The following is a 19,412-nucleotide window of genomic DNA, read 5'->3' as shown; positions in this document are numbered from 1 at the left end:
CTGTAAGCTTCTCCACAGCATTTTCTCAGCCACTTACGTATAGATGGTATTCACATTTAGTCTTGCATGTCTAAAAGCTGGACGAAGTCCCCCACAGCAATAGGACAAGGTATGCCACAGGTGCCCTCCAGTCCAGCTGGTGAAGTCAAAACTAACTTCCTGCAAAAAAGAATCAGTCCACACTGCGATGATAAGCTGGTCCAGGACCGGCTGGTTATCACACGGAGTTTGGAATCCATTAGTACTGAATGTTCTTATATTCCCTCTTCCCGTCCTTCCTCCAGGCATTGCCCTCCATCTCTCTGATGGTTCATATGTGGTAGCCAGCGTGTACAGGATATGGCTTCATTTTCCTGCTGTGATCTCCTCTGCGATTTCAAAAAGGTTAATTCATTACTTGGTAGAAAATGTGAAATTCAACAAAAATATTGCCTTTCTTACTAAGCAAACTAAGCCTGGTCTAGCTGGGGATGTGATGTAACAATTCTCTTGGTGGTCTGCCCTCAAACCGTCAGGTTTCCATAGCCCTAACAATGTGGCCGTGGATCATGGGGAGCTAGCATTGCCTCCAGGTTGATGTCACAGTTCCCAAATCCTTGCACTAGGTGGGGCCAGCCTCCTGTTGTGTAGACTCATCAACTATACCAGTCCTCTGTTCCTGGTCTCTGGAGCTTCAATTTGGGAAAGTGACCCATTAGCTTCTGAGGACCAGGGTGAGAGAGGGCAAACTTGAATGCCCTTCACAATGGAGAGATGTGTGCAGACCGGACAGACATCAGTTCCTTTATCAGTGCACAGGTAGCTGCAATGTAAGCGGCTAGTGTGCAGGAACAGCCAGGGAGCTGGAGGATAAACACTTTGGCTTCATTCTCCTGGAGGGGAGAGTTCTGAGTCCTCATGCCCCCGCCCCCCTCCCTCAGAGACCACACCTCGGCTGCTCGCAGCCATGGCTGCCCATCAACTCACCCTTCAATGCTTCCACCCCCACACTTCCGGTCCCTCTTCCTCACTCCCTTACAGATGCTTCCTGGAATCCTCTCTCAAATAAACTGCTTGCCTCCAAATCCTTGTCTCAGGCCTGCATGTGGAGAGATAAAACCCAGACAAAGAGGCAGACATGAGCAGATTAGCTCCCCCGAACAGGAGACAAGTGGGCTGAGAGGTGAAGGAAAAGGATGAGGTAAGAGAGTGGGGATGGGGAGAGCGGTCTAAGCAGGAATGCACATGCAAGGGTTCTGAGCACGCACAGCCTCGTGGAATCCCCAGGCCTGCCCGGTTCCATTTGGAAGGAGGGTACCTCAGGGTTTCCAGTGCTGTGTGGCGCTGTTGGCATTCGAGGCTCACTCTTTGCCGTGGGGGGGCTGCCCTGTCACTGTAGAGTGGTAAGAAGCATTCCTGGCCTCTATCCACTAGACACCAGAAAGATCCCCCAGTTGTGACAACCAGAAATGTCCCCAGACACTGTTAAATGTCCTCTGAGGGGCAATGTTGCTTCCTGTGGAACTGGGGTACAGGGCTCCGAAAAGATGAGGAGAGAGAGTTGGCCACTGCCAGTGTCCCCCTTCCTTTGCACATCCATGGACACGTCCCTTGCCAGGTCCTCCTTAAGGCCGACGTCTGGCCAGGCTGCCTGTCCCTTGGCCTGCTGAGATTGGCCAAGAGATGGGAGGGCTTGATGGCTCAGTTGCTTTTCAGAGGCCTGACCGGTGGACATTCTTGCCTTTGACCACTAGATGGACCCATTGCAATGCTGTACCCAGGAGAAGAGGGGTAGCCAGAAAGGTTCCAGTTTTACCCAGATGGAGAATTTGGTGTTTGAGGCATTTTCTAGTTGAATTCCCCTGACCCCTTCTATCCCTGGAACCCAAAATGTTGTATTGCTCCCAAGTGCGTTCATGGGTGCAGCTGCGTGGAGAGGCAGCCAGTGCTTGGCCGTGAGCTCCTGCAAGCTCACCTTGGGCAGATGTGAGTTCCAGCACCATCGCTTCTTCCCTGTCTGTAAAGTCGGGGTAAACAAAATGCTTATTTCACAGGGCAGCCACAAACGCTCAATGAGACATGACAAGTCGAGTGTGGAGCCCAGAGGAGCTCAAAAAATATTAGCAGCCGTTACCACTGGAGCCTCTGCCTCCTAGACCTGCCTCAATATCTATGGAGGGTGGGAGCAGAGTCACTTTTCCTCACTGGACCACAATTTACTCCTCAGAAAGACAGCAGTGATGATGCCCTCTCAAGATACCCTCTAACTCCAGAATCCCTGTCTCTATTGATCGTGTAGGATGAGGCAGTCCAAGTTAAAACAAACACTTTGTTCTTAGTATCTCATTTCATTTTCATAAAAGCCTTAGAGGACACACGCTTTTCTTATCCTCATCTTACATAAAGGTAAACCAAGGCACAGAGGACTCAAAGGGTGAGGAGAGATTCAAACCTGGCTGTCTAGACCCATTGCCCACATGGCTAACCACCCCATAACCTGCAAGGAAAAATGGTCATTGTCATTCCTTCTGCAAAAGAAGGATGGCTGCTTGGTTCACAAAGGTTAAAGTTATTTAGCAAGGGGAGCTCAAAGGGTTTTGACTGCATTGCAGCCTGGGAGTCAGAGCAGGAATGGAAAACAACCATGAGCCAGCATTGTGTCCGGACCCTTCCAGGGGTTCCTTGAAAGGGGCTATTTTCCTTTTATTCCTATGCAGGGGTTGGCAAACTTTTTCTGTAAAAGGCCAGAGAATAAATAGTTTAGGCTCTGCAGGCCATATGGTCTCTGTCGCAACTACTCAACTCTGTCATTGCAGCACAAAAGCAGTAATGGACAAAATGAAAACAAATGGGAGTGGCTGTGTACCAATAAAACTTTATTTATTAAAGGCAGGCAGTGGCCTAGATTTGGCCTCCTGGCCACAGTTTGCCAGTCCCTGAGTTAATGCAGCACTTTACCCCAAACTTGTACTGAAGTTTTAGTTGCGCCTCATCTGGCCAAAAGCATTGTCCACTAAACGTGGACCGTGTCCCCAGTGTGGGATTCCTAAGTGGCCAAAGACAAAAAGCATTTGGTTTTTATTGATAAAGTGTTTCTAAGTGGAATATGTCAGAATGGGTCAGGCTCTAATGAGTGTCTGGGAAACAGAGCCTAGGCAGGCACACGGGGAATGTGCTGGCTTATTATCTCTGGGTCTGTCCCAGAGAGCCTGCAGGCAGTCCACACAGGGGACACGGTTTCTCTGCCCAACTCTGAAAGTACACGACCTGAAACATGTGAATGATACTTTCTCACATCACACTAAGTCAACCTGCAGAAGCTTGCACTGCATGTGCTGGTGCATGCCCGGGGAGGCAGCTGCTGGCTGGGACGGACTTTGGCTTGTGCAGAGATGGGAAGGTCTGTCTAGAGTGCCTGCATAGCTGCTTCTGGTGCCCCACACGGTCCCTGTCTATTTACTGCTAGGGAAGAATCCTGGTTCTGCTTCTGTGACAAGTTGTATGAATTGCCCCGATCCAGCCAATTGCAGTGTTAAGACTCAGCAGTGGGTAGCCAGAGGTGGATTCTGACTTGTAATTCTACATGGGTCCTCACCAAACCTGAGAAAGTACCAACTGCTTGTAAGGAAAAAGACATCAGGGAATTATCAACATATCTCATAAACCTGTACAACTCCAGGAAGAAACACCTAGTGAATGTAGCTCTTAACCAAGAGCAACATACAACTTTGCACACTTATTAAACCCTATAAAACCAACAAATTCAAATTATCAGCATTAGTTTAACATGATAAATGGTGTTTTGGGTGAAACTAAATTGTCCATGTTGAATAGTAGAAAGATGTCTTGGCTGCATGCTTTCCTGATGGACCAGCTTTGGTGACATCATCATCATCATTTTCAGTAATTTTCCTGAAAATAGTGAACTCATTTTAACTACAGTTTCATTATGTTGATGGAGAAATCACTTCTAATTGTGCATTACAGAACAGAGTACTCCAGAAAGCAAAAGACTACCAGAGAATGATAAAATTTTTCTTTCATATTCTCTGTGTTGCAAGAGGCCAGTTGCAAGGTGGCACATATACAGCCTGAGAAAGCTATTGGCTCAGAAAAAGGGTAGTATCTTAGCTGCTGCCAGCCACTTGGGAATTGATGAGCCAGTGAGATTCAGTTCTTGCTGCTTCCCTCTTGTTGATGCATTATAAGACTTCCCACATAGGCGGCTCCTGGCCAACTTGGTGACAGAGACGTAAAGGCCTTTGCAGCTGGGCAGCTCTGCTGTTGGGCAGCCTTACTAGCCAGCGTGTGCCAAGTCTTCAGGAAAATGGAAATGGAAATTGTTGAGATTCTCATTTGAACTTGAGGATCCCCAAGAGTACAACACATTTTGTCCTATAAATACAGAGGAAGGTGGCTTTTCCATGCAACAGGTTTCTTATTTAAGCAGTAACTGTTTTTTCTTAAATGCTTAGGTTGCCACTTGTAAAATTTTTACTTCACGTTCATAGTTCAAAGAATGTTGACTAGTTTGCATTCTGATTTTCTACCATTGTTTCATGTTAGTCTTTTTCCTAAAAATGATTTTATAACATCGACAGAGCCAATTGTTTACCAAAGAAACAGTTTGCTGACTTTGTTATGTGAGTGGGAAATAATATTTAGTGTATAGAAATTAGGTTATTAATTTGTCCAGAAAGTATATTATTTTTTAAAATTCACCTATATCTGTAATTTTTGGGTTTTTTTGTGTGTTTGTGTTCGTCTTTGGGGTCATGGAAGCAAGCAATTCTATGGGTAAAACAATATGGAATTATTTCTGTATGTCAAACATAGTGGCAAATGTATTAACATAAGATTCAGTCTGATAGAATACACTCATATCATCAGCTTTACAGATATGATGCACAGGCATGCTCATTAAAAAAAAAAAAAATCCCAAACCAGATTTCAAATCTAAAAGCTAAATGTGAAGCTTCTTATTCAGAAAACAAAATTGCAAAGCTGGCAGTGTCATGGGCCATGGGGAGAGACAGAGCTGGCAGTGTGACCGATAATTAGAGGCAGCTCAGGGTCCCTGAGCAGGAGCCTCTTCCCCAGTGGATGATGAAAGATGCCGGGAACAACACCTTTGGTGACTCCTGTCCTTATTGCCATGTTTTTGGAAGATGTAGCCGAGAAAATTTGCCAGCATGATTTGGTTCTCTCACTTCCTAGCTTTAAGTTTGAGCCTCTGCTGGAGCTTTGGTGGGAAGAGGTGAAGAGGCCTCTGGGTCAAGATTTCCTCTGCTTTGCAATTTCCCTCAAGTGTGAACCTCTGAGCACGTCGAGGGTCCGTTATGGACGATGGCCGTACGCAGAGCTGACAGCAAGGAGAAAATGACCCAGCAGGGAAAGAATTAAAAGAATGTCACCTTTGTTTGCTCTGGCTCACTTTTTTAATACACCGGTCACCTTGACATTTCTAAAGGAATTTTTCAAGAGCCTGCATTTAAAAAGTATGCAACTTGTCCAAATAAAATGTTCAGAATCACCAGGTGGGCCCCCTAGATTTTGGCTGTGCTATTCCTCTCACAAAGGTGTGACTTGAATCTCGTTTAACCAAAAGGTATCTATACTTTTGCTGGTGAGAAAGTATTTTCCATTTCAGGTGACCGAGTCTGGGATACCCAGCCTTTGCCGAATGTCAACACTGTTTGGGGCTTCTGATGGTTGCTCAGTGACCCTAGATAAGCACATTCATGCTTAGCAATTCCAAGGTTTTTACTTCCCAGCTTGGGACAATACAAATCATTAACATGTTCTGTTCTCAAGAAAAGGACTTCTTCGTTTAACAAATAACATCAGATGTGAAAAGCAATGGAATCCCTCTTGGTCTTTCAGTATTGTGTTTGTGTGTGTAGAGCTGGGTTTATTACACATGCCTGTTGTGCAGTTCTATTAGACCAAACTCCATTAAAATATCCAACAGTGGCAGAAGACAGCAAAGATTTATATCCACAATCTCATTAATTGAGTGTGAGGCATAATATAATTCAGACAGAGTATCCCTTATCTGAAATACTTAGCACCAGAAGTGTTTCAGATTTCACATTTTGGAATATACTTACTGGTTGTGTGTTGCAAATCCCAAAATCCAAACTCCAAAATCCCAAATCCAGTGAGCACTTTCTTTAGGCATCATGTTGGCCTTCAATAAGGAGCATTTCAGAGATCAAATTTTTAGATCTGCAAATTCAACCTGTACTAAATTGAGAAATGGCTCATGAGGAAGCCAACATTTGAGGGAGACTTTGAAGGAGAGGTAAGATTTTGACATGAATTGGACTTTGGAGTCAAACTGCAGCTTCCAAATTCTGGGCTCAGATCCACAAAGACAAATCTTCAGCTCAGTTCAAGATTCTGTCATTAAAAATTGTGAGATCTTAGGGGATGTTAGGAACCATTAGAAGCCTCGGGTCATCTCCTACAGGGCAACAGTGAGAATCAACACTGCTGATAATCCTGTAATTTGGGGCTAACACATGGTAAGTACTTTACAGCATGTGTAATTGTCTCTGCTACTACTGTGCTATTTGCTATTGTCATCATCCTCACCACTTGCGGTAGGAGGCATTATTTGCCGTAAATCTTCATCTCTCCTGCATCCATACCCTCGCCAAGGTAAGGTGGGTGTGAGCTATTTTCTTGCCCCTTTACTTTGGGCTGGAGCATTCAACTTGGTTTCACCAATAGCCTGTAGAAGAAGGGATTGTTTTCAGGTTTTGAGCCTAGGAATCAAGAAGCCTTGTGCGTTTCCACGTTCCCTCTTATTTTTCTGCCAATGACATGAGGAGAAGTCCCCCTGGGTCAGTACTGTGCCTGCAGCCTTGGCTCAAAACAAGCACTGGTGGAGCCAAGCCCCCCTTGCCCACCCACAGACAAGCACTGAGAACAAAACTACCTGGGCCAAGGCAGCCTGGAGCAGAACTGCCTGGCAAAGCCCAGCCCTGATCAGCTGAACCCAGAGAACACACAGACACATGAGCAACAGCAAATGACTGCTGGATTATGCCATTGATATAAGGATGTTTTGTTATGCAGCTGTAGCTAACTGATACATTATTCCTGATAATTTCAATACAGGAGGCTGTTGAATAAGCAAAAGCCTGATGGAGGGGCTATATAGGGTAGAAACTGGAAACAGTGGGGAAAACAGGGTATGGAAAACAGAACAGTGGGAACTAAGGATTAAAGGGCATGAAGATTATGGAGGTCCCTGAGGATAAAGCTAAGGAGCCCAGGCTTTACCCATTTTACAGAGGTAGCCACTGGAGGCTTTAAGGAGGTTGAGGTGAGCAAGAAGAACTTTAGGAGAGGTGATAGGACAGCAGCTCCTTCTCATGCAGGCCACACAGGACGGGGCTGGACACTTGGCACCACAGCTCCCTACACCTTCCTCCCATCAGGCCTGGAGAGGCTGTTCAGTTGGTGGTCTCCCTTCCTTTCCCTGTCCAGAGTAGCCTTGATCATCTTTTCTCCTGATTTTAGCATTGATAAATACACCATGGGGCAGTGAGGTGGCAGCCTGGACCCTCTCTCCTTCTCTGACAAATCCACTGTCTTGGACATTGTCTAGACATGAGACTGTGGCTAAAGAAGAGTAACAGACACTAAACCAATGATCTGCACTTTGTCCCTATATTGTCGGCAGCTCCAGCAGCCTAAGGGCTATCCTCTGAAGCAGAGTCACAGAGCCGAGTGTAGCAAGAAAAGGCTCGGTGATGCTGGGGAGGCAGCGCCGGCAGTCAGAAGAATCCAAAGGAGCCTTGGCAGCCTCACTGCAGACAAACCTGTCTCCACTGACTGCCCTACTCAGACTCTGCCTGTCTGTGGTGGCCCACTCTCCTTGGGGTGAATCAGCCTGGGAGTTTCATTAAAGTGAAGGGGACAGGGGGATTGTGGGCAGTGTTGGGACCCAGTAAAGCCCTGGGCTTAATGGATCAGAACCAAAACCCCAGCTCCACGTGGGCAGCCCTCAGTTTTCATGGGCCAACCCTTTCTGAGAAACCCAGCCAGAGAGGAGCACAGGACCAGCAACAGGGGATGCTTCTAAACCCATATCTCACTTGATAAGCTCATCACCTTCCAAGCCTCTGAAGAACGTTTACGTTCCTATAAGTTTCTGAAGCCACGTTCAAATCGTAACTCTACCACCAATGAGCTGCATGCTGGAGGGGAAGTGAATTCACCCCAGACCTGAGTTCCACATCCCTAAACTGGGTGAGAGGGCCTCCGCCCAGGCTCTCCATGAGGATGACCTGCACCATGTGCCTTTAATGCATTTAGAGTAGCAGATGCCTCAGTAAACACTCACTGCCATTCTGCGATCGTTATTGCATTCACTTCCTGGGGCTGCTGCAACAAAGTACCACAACCTGGTGGTGAAAACAGCAGACCCTGACTGTGCCATTGTTCTGGATGCTGGAAGTCTGAAATCAAGGTGTGGGCAGGGCTGGTTCCTTCCCAGGACTGTGAGGAAGACTGTTCCACGCCTCTCTGCAGCTCCGGGTGGTTTGCAGGCAAGCTTTCCATTGCTGGCTTTGCAGACACATCACCCAGTCTCTGCCTTCATGTTCACATGGCGCTCTCCCTGGGTGTGTGTGTCTGCGTCCCAGCCTCCCCTGTTTATAAGGACATAGTCGCATTACATGACTACTATTACTCTAATAGGGCCTCATCTTAACTAACTACATCTGCAAATAGCCCATTGCCACATAAGGTAGCATTCTGAAGTACTGGGGGCTAGGACATCAACATAGGAATTTGGGGAGCACATAATTCAACCCATGATAATGATCATCATGATTATTATTAAAAATATATAACCACTGTAGGATGAAAGCAAATACCGTAAAATCCTACTCGTAGGTTTGCAGGGATTAAATGGCATCACTGGAAAATTGTCTGACACAAAGAAGGGGTTCAACAAATGTTGTTTTACTTCCTCACTGTCAGCCTAAATATAGAAAGTATTTGCTCATTGGCCCGACAGACAAGTTTTGACTTCTAGTTTTATACCAGCTTTATGTATACATGCTTATATGTCGTATGTGACATTTTGTACATATAAACATTAGTTCTGCCTTCTAATGCTATTTTGAAATCACCTTTCCCTTGTTAAAGTGTTCTTTTGAAATTATATAAAATAGCTGAATAATATTTTAAAGCCAAAATGCTAAATTTACTTGCCATGTTTTATAATTTGCTTACATTCAGATGGTGTACCATCTTGTGTTCTGTTATGAAATAGCACAACCATGCATAAATGACCCTGCCATCCTACCCCTAGAACTTTATTTACCATGAAATGCCTCCACGTACTTTCATTTGCATGTCTTGAGAACTGAACCGTAGACCCCTCTTCCCTGTCAGTGTTGACCATCAATATTTCCTCCCACATGTGGCTTCTGTTTCTGTCTCTGGGCAGATTTATTCTAACCTGTCCTCAAATCTGTAAGAAGATTGTTCATTCTCTAGGGCTAGTCCAAGTCTCCTGGCCTGGTGCTTACTTCAAATTTACTTAAATCTGGCATAAAAGCTTTCAGGACAAGGTGGATCAAACTGCACCCTTGTGTGAGTACTCCCTGGACAGAATGTCTGGTCATCTTTGGTGTAAATTATTTCCCATGACTCACAAATAGAAATCAGGAGAGGAGGGAGGTAGGAGGTGCAAGCCTCTGCAGCTGTCTGGAGAGTCAGCAAAAGGGAGACAGAATCTTTAGTTACTTCACATGTGTAACAATACGCCTATGTTTTGTTTTATGTTGTTTATTTCTTATGTAACATTGTTGAGTTATCAAATGAAGTGGTGTATAAAAATGTCAAATAAGCAGGTTCTCTCCCTTTCTTCCTGACCGCATAACTCTAAGAAGTGTGGCCAGACCCGCCGGGCGCGGTGGCTCACGCGTGTAATCCCAGCACTTTGGGAGGCCAAGGAGGGCAGATCACGAGGTCAGCATATCAAGACCATCCTGGCTAACACGGTGAAACCCCGTCTCTACTAAAAATACAAAAAATTAGCCGGGCATGGTGGCGGGCACCGGTAGTCCCAGCTACTCGGGAGGCTGAGGCAGGAGAATGGCGTGAACCCGGGAGGCGGAGCATGCTGTGAGCCCAGATCAGGCCACTGCACTCCAGCCTGGGCTACAGAGTGAGACTCCATCTCAAAAAAAAAAGAAAAAAGCCTGACCAGACCTATGGCTCAGTGGCGTCTATACACGGCCACATCTGAGAAAGCCAGGGATGGGTGGCCTCATCGTACCCCAAGCACAAGGCGTCATCCACGCAGCCCTGCTGGTTTGATAGCAGCAGCCCGGGCGAGCTCTAGGGATTTTTATTTGGTGGGCTTGTCTATTCTCTAGCTCACCCTCAAAAGGGGAAGTGCCCAGAAAGTCACCAGCTGAAGCAGGCACAGAAGACCGGGGCCCATTTGCTCATTTGTTCCTTGCACAGAGTTTAGGAAGGTACCCATCCTGCAGGAAACACAACCTGGCTTCTCGAATAAATGCGTTGCAAAGAATGGAGACGGAGAGATAGGGAGAAAAGGAGGTCAGGGCAGTGGAGTGTGAGGCAAAGAGAAAGAAAGGGAGAGAGTCGGGGAGGACACCTGCCAGTTAAAGGAGATTGAAAACAACTCACTGCAATAGGTAATTTAGCTCCTAATTTAAAGAAACCGCTAAAAAAAAAAGATTATGATATTTATGAGACAACTGGAAATATAAACATAAACTGGATATTTGATGATACTGAGGAAATTGTTGCTCATTATTTTACATACAGTAATAGTATTAAGATTGTATTTTTTTCAAGTTTTATTTTACATTCGGGGGTACATGTGCAGATTTGTTACCTGGGTATATTGCGTGATGCTGAGGTTGGGGTACAAATAATCCCATTTCCTGGATATTGAGCGTGGTATCTAATAGTTGCTTTTTCAATTTTGACCCCCTGCCTACCCCTTACCTGTAGCAGTGCCCAGTGTCTATTGTTGCTTCTTTATGTCCATGAGTACCCAATGTTTAGTTTCCACTTATAAATGAGAACTACTGGCTTTCTGTTCCTGCCTTAATTTACTTAGGATAAGGGCCTCCAGCTGCATCCAAATTGCTGCAGAGGACATGATTTTGTTCTTCTTTTATGGCTGCATGGTATTCCATGGTGTATTTGTACCACATTTTCTTTATCCAGTCGATATGATTATATTTTTTAAGATGACTTCTTATATTTTAGTGGTACACAGCAAAACATTTACTGGATGAAATGATATGATGGTGACAGCATAAAGAAACCAGTTGGCTATAAGTTTGTACTTATTTAAGCAGTGACCTAGAGTTTTCATTAGGGAACTCACTCCATAAATGTCAAGATAAGGAGACCTTTTCTCTGAACTCTAAAGAGAAAAGTTTCTCTAAGCTTTTATCAACAGTGGGATGAGGAGCAGGCCACCTGCACTGTGGGTGATGCAGAATTGATAGGGGCTGGTGTCTGCACCTCACCCTTCAGCTTCAGGATGTCATACAAACTTTATTTGGTGAAGCCCTGGGTCCCACCCTGCCCTCTGCTGCACCTGGAGTAGCTAAGTCGGGAGTCTCTTGTTTCCATTTCTCCCAGTAATGTGGTCTGCATGGGGAAGGCAGGCCCATGCCTGCATGGGGAAGACATGGTCTGATCGTTGATGATGCTGAGGTTTGAGGCACAAATGATCCCATTGCCTGGATACTGAGCATAGTGTCCAACAGTTAGTTTTTCAACCCTTGCCCTCCTGCCTCCCTCCCTAATAGTGTCACCCTTTCCTTTCCAGCACCCCCCAACCAAGCCTTGTGTATGTGCTAATTCCTCACTCTGCTCTGGGTTGAGTAATCCTTCCTGTACACAGGAAAAGAACAGGTGAGAATGGCGGCTCAGTTCTAGGTAGGATGCAGGCAACCTGCAGCGCTCCCCCTGAAGGCTTGGCTCAATTACACATTCTCATCTGCCCATTTGTCAACAAATAGGGACCTGCTCTGCCCACAGCGCTGGTGGATGCAGTAAACCAGGTCCCCGCTGTCCGTGAGTTTTGCCCTGGTTAGTGCGAAGGTATCAAATGACTGAAGACAATTAGCATCCAACAATGAGCATAAAATTGAATACATCGATATGGATTACAGTCAACCTAAGCTGGTAGTCTATTTATGTAAAGTTTGGACAAAACTAACCTAGCCTGATAAAAGTCAAGTCAGAGGTTGCCCTGGTAGGGTCAAGGAAGGCAGTTAGCTGGGCACACATGTAAGGGACTTTCTGCAGCAGTGGAATGTTCTAGATTTTGATTTGGGGAAACCGTTACATCTTCTGTCAAACCTCGCTGACCTAGAGGAAGTGACACTTCTCTGAGAGTACCTGGTATATGATTATGATTTCTGAGATCGTGTCAATGTTTTATGTATTTGAGAAACAAAACTAAACCAAAAGGGCAGGGAAAATCCTCCTGCCAATGGCAGCATGGAAAAACTCACTCTATCACATATACGTGAAGTTGATGAGTGGTAACAATTTGATGTCTAAACCAGGGGTTCTTGTCCTGGTCTAAGGATGTATTATGACAGAAGCCCCAAAACCCCCTAAAATAAGATGCAAAATGCCATTCATATATTGATTTTTCTAGGAGGGGAAACCACTGTTCCATCAGATTCTCAAAATGGTTCCTGACTCAGTGGACTTAGAAACCCCTCTTCTAAAAAAAAACAAATAATCTCATGAGTTAATGCTGGAGTATGCAGGAAGCATAGAGCCCAGTGCCTCTGTCCTTGGGGAATCACATTTTTCCTGAAAGCTTCCAGAAAGTTGAAAGGCTGGCATTTGCTTCTCTTGCTCTGCCGCTGCCTGCAGAGTGAATGAAGAAATATGGAGGCCACCATCTACCAGGGCTTTGAGGGTGGGTTATATAGTAAAAGATAAGGAGATTCCTTAAAAAAAATTGAAAATAGAACTACTAATATTATGGCTGCACTAATTTGCATTCCCACCAGCAACATAAAAGGGTTATCCCTTTCTCCACATCCTCACGAGCAGTTATATCTATTGTCTTTTTGATAGTGGCTATTCTAACTGGGGTGAGATGATATCTGATTGTGCTTTCAATTTACATTTTCCCTATGATTAGTGATGCTGAGCATTTTTTGATATACCAGTTGGTCATGTGTATGTCTCCTTTGAGAAATGCTTATTCAGGTATTTCGCTCTACTTTAAATTGGGTTATTTAGGTTTTTTAATTTGTTTTGTTTTCTTTTTGCTATTGAGTTGTTTGAGTTTCTTATATAGTTTAGATATTGTCCTCTTGTCAGATATAGAGTTTGCCAGTATTTTCTCCCATTCTGTAGGTTGTACCTTCACTCTGTTGATTGTTTCCTTTGCTGTGCAGAAGCTTTTTAGTTTGATGTGATCTCATTTGTCTACATTTGCTTTTATTGTCTGTGTTGGTCTTCTCCCAAAAAATCTTTGCTCAGATCAGTGTCATAAAGTATTTCCTCTATGTTTTCTTCTAGGAATTTTATAGTTCTAGGTCTTACATTTAAGTTTTTATTTGTTTGTTTGTTTGTTTTCAGATGGAGTCTTGCTCTGTCACCAGGCTGGAGTGCAGTGGCACAATCTCAGCTCACTGCAACCTCTGCCTCCTGGGTTTAAGTGATTCTCCTGCCTCAGTCTCTTGAGTAGCTGGTACTACAGGTGCACACCACCACACTCAGCTAATTTTTGTATTTTTAGCAAAGATGGGGTTTCATCAGGTTGGCCAGGATGGTCTCGATCTCTTGACCTCATGATCTGCCTGCCTTGGCCTCTCAAAGTGCTGGGATTACAGGCTTGAGCCACCACTCCAGCCTACATTTAAGTTTTTAATCCATCTTGAGTTAATTTCTGTTGGTTTTATATATGATGACAGATACAAATCTAGTTTCATTCTTCTGCTTTGGACACCCAGTTTTACCAACACTATTTATTGAACAGACTGTCTTTTTCCCATTGTGTGTTCTTGGGCATCTTTGTCTAAAATTAGTTGGCTGTAAGTGTATAGATTTATTGCTGTGTTCTCTTTTGTGTTCCATTATTCCATCTGTCTGATTTTGTGCCAGTACCATGCTGATTTGGTTATTACAGCTTTATAGTGTACTTTGAAGTTAGGTAGTGTGATGCCTTACAGTTTTGTTCTTTTTGCTTAAGATTGCTTTGGCTATTGGGGGTCTTTTGTGATTTCATATTAATTTTATAATTGTTTTTTGTATTTCTGTGAAGAATATCATTGATACTTTGATACAGATGGCATTAAATCTATAAATATGTTTAGTAGTATAGGCATTTCAACAATATTAATTCTTCTAATCCATGAACATGGAACCTCCTTTTCATTTATTTATGTCTTCTTAAATTTGTTTCACCAACGTTTAATAGTTTTTATTGCAGAGACATTTCACCTCTTTCTTAAATTTATTCCTAGGTGTTTTTGTAGCTACTGTAAATGGAATTGTTTTCTGTATTTCTTTTTCAGATAGTTTGTTATTAGCATACAGAAATGCTACTAAATTTTGTACGTTGATTTTTGGAATCTGCAAATTTACTGAATTGGTTTACTAGTTCTGATAGCTATTTAGTGAGGTGCTTAGGATTTTCTATCTATTATCTCATGTCATCAATAAGCAGGTACAATTTAACTTTATTCTTTTTAACTTGGATACTTCCTATTTATTTCTCTTGCCTATTTGCTCTGTCTAGTACTTTCAGTACTTTGTTGAATAAAAGTGGAAAAAGTGGGCATCCTTGTCTTGTTCCTGATCTCAGAGAAACAGCTTTCAACATTTTTCCTTCCAGAATGATGTTAGCTGTGCGTTTTTCATATATAGCAAAGCCTTTATTGTGTTGAGGTACATTCCTTCTGCACCTAATTTCTTTTTGTTTTTTATCATGAAGGGGATGTTGATTTTTGTCAAATGCTTTTTCTGCATTTATTGAAATAACCATAGGGTTTTTATCCTTCATTCTGTTAATGTGATATATTATGTTTATTGATTTGAGTATGTTGAACTATCCTTGCATTCCTAGGATGAATCCCACTTGATCCTGCTGAATGATCTTTGTGTCATACTATTGAATTTGGTTTTCTAGTATTTTGTTGAGGATTTTTACATCTATTTTCCTCAGGGATATTGGCTCATAATTTATTCTGTTGTTGTTGTATCCTTGTCTTGTTTTGCTATCAGGATAATGCTTGCCTTACAAAATTGGTTTGAAATAATTTCCTTTTGTTCAAGTTTTTGGCCTAGTTTTTACAAGTTGATATTAATTCTTCTTTAAATGTTTGGTGGAATTCAACAGTGAAGCCATCAGGTCCTGGGCTTTTCCTTGATGGAAGATGTTTTATTATCGATTCAGTCCCTTTTGTTATTATCGGTCTATTTAGTCTATCGATCTATTTCTTCATAGTTCAACCTTGTTAGATTGTATGCATCCTGGAAAAAATCTTTTTTTACACACTTTGTGTATCAAACAGAATGCAGATTGACACATGGCATTTGTTGTACATGCCTATGCTGATGTTGAAATTTCATTGAGGTAGTTTATTTTCTATTTTCCCATCTTTCTGCTTTGCTTCTCTGGGTTCTTGATACCATCCTTTCACTCTAATGACACTGTAGTTATTCCTTTACCAGGCTCAAAGTTTTCTCTTCTCCAGAGCATTCCTCTCACGCTGCCTCTGCTTGGGCTGCCTTTCACTTCAACCCATCCTTCTTTGTTGAAATCTCACCACCATTCAAAGCAGTGCTCATGTTCCTTGCTGACCTGCCTTGACTCCCTAGTTCTTCCTTGAGACCCTGGCACATCTGATAAATGGTTTGCAAAAGTGGCCCCAAAGCTCCTCCCAAGCGTATATTCACACCTGTTTGCAATCTGACTCAAATTCCATCAAGAGATGGAGTCTATTTGATGCCTCTTAAATCCAGATTGGACAAATATTTTGGCTAAGGAGACATTAGAAAATATGGCACAGTGAAGATTTGAAAAGTGCTTGTTCATTGGATCTTGGCCTCTTTTGTTGCTCAGGATACTTCTGCCTCCAAGAAAATGAGACTGGGTTGTCCTGCTGAAGGAAAAGAGTCACATGACTATTGCTCAGATAACATCAATCTGACCACCAGGCATGTGAGTGAGACTGTCTAAGATAACTCAGTTTCAGCTGAGCTGATCCAGAGCAGAAAAGCTGTCCAGGAACCAAGGGAACCTGACAGATAAGTAATGTTTCTTACTTTAAATCTCTATATTTGAATTGATCTCTTATCCAGCAAAAACTGCCTGATATGACACCTTCACAACTCCTTTATATATTCCAAATTAATTGTAGCCTCCTTGAGCACAAAACTACTTTGACTGACATCTTCTAAAGCTCCTTCAGGACTCAGATTCTGCCTCACTCATTTAAGGAGCAGAGGACATGTTTGTTGATTGACAATCTTGTCCGAAGTTTCTGCTATGCTTCAAGGATCAGTTAGTAATTTAATTCCTTTAGAGGCTGGTTTAGGTCCCCAAGCACCAGCTAAAAACAAACCTGCAACATCGAATCTTGAAAAAAAGCCAACAGATCATAAGCTTTGAAATCAACTGTAGGATCTATGGAGGAACATTTTGCTAGGGCTTCAAAGACCATAGGCATTAATATAACCTCACTCTCAGACTCAGATCCTCTCTCTGATTTCTCCTTCAGTTCCTGCAGAGAATTTGAGTCAAAGGGAATGGAAGAGTCTGCTAGTTCAAATGAATTGAGGTGGGGATGATTAGAAATTGAAACTCAGCAGACAAAATTGGGAAGTAAAGTTTCTCTGAAAGTATTATTTTCATAATTATAAGGAATTTGCATATATATAAAAATGACTTTCTGTCATTTAAAAATGCTTCCACAAAAATATACATAAGAGTTTCACCTCAAGGTTGAAAATGAGAAAGTTGGAGTATATGATGAGTAAGAGCTTATAAATATATAATCCTGTATAGAGTTCTGACATCCTAGATGCTGTCCACCTGTCCCTAACAAAAGCCATGGATTTCTACAGGGTCATGTAAAGTAAAAGGTTATTTTGAACATTCTGAATTAGTTTCTGGGAAAGGAGGGCAGGATTTCTCTTGTGCCCTTTGGGTCTCCACAGTGTATTTATTAAGACAAGTACTAGACACCGTGATGAAGTTTATTTCTCACTCATGTAAAGTCCAAAATGAGCCATCAAGATAGGTGGTGGAGGGTGGGGTTGGGTACAGAAAGTACACTCCACACAGTGGCATAGTCATCTTCAGCATGTAAATTCTATGGCCACACTGAGTGCCAATCCAATCAACAGAGGAAGACAGAAAGGGTGATGCATCAGAGAGTTTTATGCAGCGGGCCTAGAAAGTAGTGTACATCCCTGTGCCCACATTTAATGGGTGGAACTCAGTCACATTATCACATCTAACTGCAAGGGAGGCTAAAAATGTGGTCAGCCTCCCACAGATTGTCACCAATAAATGATTTCCCCCCATAATAAGAGCATCACATGGATCATATCACATCCAGACTTGGGGATTCAGTGACATCCAGCTAATACAGAGTTTTGGTAGGAGGTGTGATTGCATGCCAAAGTCATTCCCCATGTAAAACCAATAAACAAATTCATTCAAAAACACTAGTTTATAATATATTATACTCCTGGGACAATGCTAAGATCTACAAGTTATAAAAGAAAAATACACCATAATGTCTCCCCATTGGGAGCTTATAGTTAAATTGAACACATTTGACATATTCAATGAAAGATTTGTAAATAATGCAGCATTGATTTCTAAGTATGTTTCCTTGTCATAGATAAGTGCATATTTATACATTTTTCTAACATATTTTTCCAGAACATAAGACAGTACAAAGAGTTTAGAGATAGAACAGATCCTGCTATTGTTTGAATGTCCCTTCCAAAACTCACATTGAGATTTTATTGCCATTGTGACCATATTAAGAAGTGGGACCTTTAAAAGGTGATTAATACTGTTATTATGGGAGTGAGTTAGTTATCGTGGGAGTGGACTCCTGATAAGAGGATACATTTGGCCCCCATTTTCTCTCTGTCTTGCACACTTCCTTGCCATGCACAGCCTTCTGCAGTGGCAAGACCCTGGCCAGATGCTGATGCCATGCTCTTGGACTTTCCAGCCTCCAGAAACATGAGCCAAATAAACTCCTGTTTTTTGTAAGTTAGTCTGTGGTATTCTGTTATAGTAGCAGAAAATAGATGAAGAAATCAAATGGTATGAAGAAGTGGGGTTTTTGTTATAACAAATACCTGAAAATGTGGAAGCAGCTTTGAAACTGAGTAATGGACAGAGGCTGAAAATACCTGTGAAAGGTATGGACAGAACAGATTTTGAAGTAGCTGGTTAGGAAAAGCCTAGATTACTGCAAATAACATGTTAAGAGCAATTCTTTTCCCCCAGGCTGGAGTGCAGTGGCACAATCTCAGCTCACTGCAAGCTCCGCCTCCCAGGGTCATGCCATTCTCCTGCCTCAGCCTCCTGAGTAGCTGGGACTACAGGCGCCCGCCACCATGCCCAGCTAATTTTTTGTATTTTTAGTAGAGACGGGGTTTCACCATGATAGCCAGGATGGTCTTGATCTCCTGACCTCGTGATCTGCCCACCTCAGCCTCCCAAAGTGCTGGGATTACAGGCGTAAGCCACCGCACCCGGCCATGTTAACGGCAATTCTAATGAAGGCTCAGAAGAAAAGGATAGCTGTAGGGGAAGTCTGGAACTTCTTAGAGATTACTTACGTGTTTGTGACCAGAACATTGGTCAAAATATGGAAGGTAAAGGCCATTCTGATGAGGACTCAGATGGAACTGAGGAACAAAGTATTGGAAACTGAAGTAAAAGAAAATCCTTGTTGCAAAGTAGCAAAAGCCCTGGCTGAATTGTATACTGGCCCGAGGGTTTTGTGCAATGCAAAACTTAAGAGTACTAAACTAGGATATCTGGCAAAAAAAAAAAAAAAAAAAAATCTAAGAAGTAAAGCATTCAAGCAGCTGTGTGGCTACTTTTAACTGCATATGGTAAGAGGGAAGTGAAGAAAACTTATTTAAAAACAGAATTTATAATTAAAAGGCAAGTAAAATGAGAAATATAGAAAATTTTCAGCCATGTAAATAGTGTAAAGGTATCTTCAGGAGAACAAACCGAGGGTGTGGTCAATGATTGTTTGCTAAAGAGATTATCATGGATATAATGGAGGGAAGTGCTATTCATCAACACAATAGGAGAAAGACCCCAAAGGCATTTCAGACATCTTTGAGGCTTGCCCTCCCATCACAGGCCCAGAGCTCTAGGCAGGCAGAGTGGTTTCAGGAGA

General features: G+C 42.9%; 1 long non-coding RNA gene across 1 annotated transcript; it reads left to right on the top strand.

The window, feature by feature from the left end:
• The first annotated feature begins 580 nt into the window (after positions 1 to 580).
• On the top strand, positions 581 to 18,317 carry LOC112206543 (uncharacterized). The gene is made up of 3 exons (XR_002940965.2): positions 581 to 809; positions 1,021 to 1,180; positions 16,091 to 18,317. It is a non-coding gene; the product is annotated as an uncharacterized LOC112206543 (long non-coding RNA).
• Positions 18,318 to 19,412: the final 1,095 nt, after the last annotated feature.

This window comes from Pan troglodytes, chromosome 21, assembly GCF_028858775.2.
Source record: "Pan troglodytes isolate AG18354 chromosome 21, NHGRI_mPanTro3-v2.0_pri, whole genome shotgun sequence".
NCBI classification, from domain to species: domain Eukaryota; kingdom Metazoa; phylum Chordata; class Mammalia; order Primates; family Hominidae; genus Pan; species Pan troglodytes.
This window is presented reverse-complemented; position numbering and strand designations above follow the sequence as displayed.